Here is a 2,628-nt window from a genome sequence, read left to right as displayed (position 1 = left end):
ACAGTAAGGCACAAAGACAACCATATGAGGATGAAAATGAAAATGAAGGAAATATTGAATATGGCTATTCTATCCCTCACATTAAAGCAATGGAACAACAAAGTATAGATTTTATTAATTTATTTATGATTTTTATTTTGTTGTTGTTGTCTAGCTTATTTATCGGTTGCTTTCTATATTTCCACCATCCTCTGGTCTTTTTCCACATAAACTGTGAATGCTTTGTAGGCAAGGGTCTGCTTGGAAAGAGGCAGTGTGGAGTGGTGGTTACACTCCCACACTCCAGAGACAGACTTCTTGTGCCCAAAGCTGAGCTTTGCCACCTTCTGTGTATGTTGATAAAAACATAGGGAACCTCCAAATGATATAAGGGAACAAATGAAACTCCTGAACTGAAAGATACCTGGGACGAGTTTGTGTTTTCTAAAACCAAAGATTGAAAGATTCTGTCTAAGAGAGGGACACAAGGGGGTCCTGAGTGGGTTGTCACCAAGCAGCTGTCTCTTCCAGAGACTGTTCTAGAGGAAAACCATGTGGTGAGGTAGGTCTAAGGTGGTGGAGAAGACATGGGAACTGGCTTAGGTGGGCATGAGGTGGGACAAAACTATGTTCAACCAGTGAGATTACAAGCAGCATTGCTCAGGTAAAATTGATCAAATCCCAGTACCACATGGGGAAGCGAGTCACGTAGCAAGAGGGCATGACTACAGGACAGGGTCTCTTCTTGTTGGGAGTTGGGTTAGTGACACATTTGGGCTCTTTAAGGTGATTGATACTCATTTAGAATATTAATCTCTGATGTCCATCCCTACGGAAGGGATGTGTTAATATTTCAATAGCTATATTTGTTTCCTTTTTCGTCTTGAGATCTGGCCCATATGGGAGTGTCTGTCTCTTCCAAGCTGCAAAGTCACCATGTCTTCCATATTGTCTTCTTGAGGGCTTGACCCTGTCTGACTGCCTATAATATTTCTATCTAGGTCTGACAACTCATGTGCCCACAGTAAAAATGGAGTAGTTCAATTTATTTGAGACAATACCCAATGGCCATACAAGATTTTTTTTTTTAAAAAAAAGGATTAAATCCCACATTTAAGAGATCTCTGCTAATAGACCTACAAAAAGTTCTAAGTAGTCTTTTTATAATTACAATCTTTAAAGGTTATTACATCCCAGATCCTTGTGTTAATATCTCAATAGCTGTTCAAAATATTAGATATCAAATCAATAGTATATAAAATGATGAGGTTCCCCTGGACCCTGTCCTTATCATTTTTATGGGAAGACATTACTGTCTATTTGATACAAATATTTGACTATATTCATAATTATCCTGTTGTGACTATTTGACCCATGCATGTTAAGTAGTTTCTTTGGCTTTGTCTCCTCCAGATTTAAAACTATTCCGCCTACTCAAGATAAAAATGCCTGGTGTCTATTGAAAGCAGTTAGACAGAATCTCTGGAGAGTATCTCTGACTACCCGTCAACAACTACAACCCCTTTCAGCCTGAAGAAGCCAGAACAGTCATCGCCTGTGGTTCCTCATGGCTGTTAGGGTTACTTCATCAGAACGGGGAGTGTTGTAGATTTTAGTTTTAAATGTATTTGGTTTTTTCAGGGTCTCACTACACAGATCAGACTTGTAGTGATCTTTCTGTTTTTAGCCTCCCCAGTGCTGGGATTATAGGCATGTGCTACTATGCCAGGACTCTGTGGTGGGCTCAGTCCACCCTGGGCATAGGGCTGGAACTACATGTGGTGCTGGGGATCAAACCATGGTCCCTATGCTTGCCTAAGCTTACCTAAGCAAGCAGTTTAGTCTGCTGAACTATCTCAGTGTCCAAATGTAGATTTTTGTTGTTGTAATTTTGTACAAATTTCTTAGTGTTAAAAAGTATAGATATAAATGTAAAATGTTTGTGTTCAGTGGTATCTTGGATGGGACAGGAAGAACTAACAAAAACGAAAGGGTTCATAACATCACTTATCTCATATTCTATCAATCATCCTTGAGATTGATGGCACAATATTGTCGAATCCTGCCTTGACTACTACCTTTCCTGAAATATATTTGAGATCTATCTTAATCAAAGCTTTGATTTTCTATAATTATGTCTATTTTGCATTTACTTAACTGCATAGTTGCTCAATTGTTAGCTGATTAAGTGAGTGGTTAAATAATGCACGTTTCCTGCTGTGATTTTTTTCCTTTATCACTTAATAAAGATGAGTAGCTTCAGAAAGTCAATAAGACGGGTAAGAAAGTTCATGTTCTTTTGCTGTTATTCTTCAACAACTTATATCATAAATTAACTTAGTACACCAACTCCCAATTTTTGTGTGGCAAAAAGAAAACAATAAAAATTTTTTTGTTATTTTATCCAGAACACTATATTATAAATTCATTGACCTTTTTTTTTTTTTTTGCTTTGCAATATTGAATTTTAGAAATGGTAGAAAAATGCACAGTGCATCAAATTGACATGATATGTTTTAGATTGTAGATTATGGTACTACACAATAGCATACATGCCATAAATCAGAGGGTTTCAGATTGTTACTTGGAGGGGATTGAAATCATTAACAAAATCCTACTTGAAAAATTGGACAAAAGCAGTTTGAATGA

This window comes from Octodon degus, unplaced genomic scaffold (assembly GCF_000260255.1).
Source record: "Octodon degus isolate 3935 unplaced genomic scaffold, OctDeg1.0 scaffold00001, whole genome shotgun sequence".
Classification (NCBI taxonomy): domain Eukaryota; kingdom Metazoa; phylum Chordata; class Mammalia; order Rodentia; family Octodontidae; genus Octodon; species Octodon degus.
The sequence above is the reverse complement of the archived record's forward strand: the minus strand, read 5'-3'. Positions refer to the sequence as shown.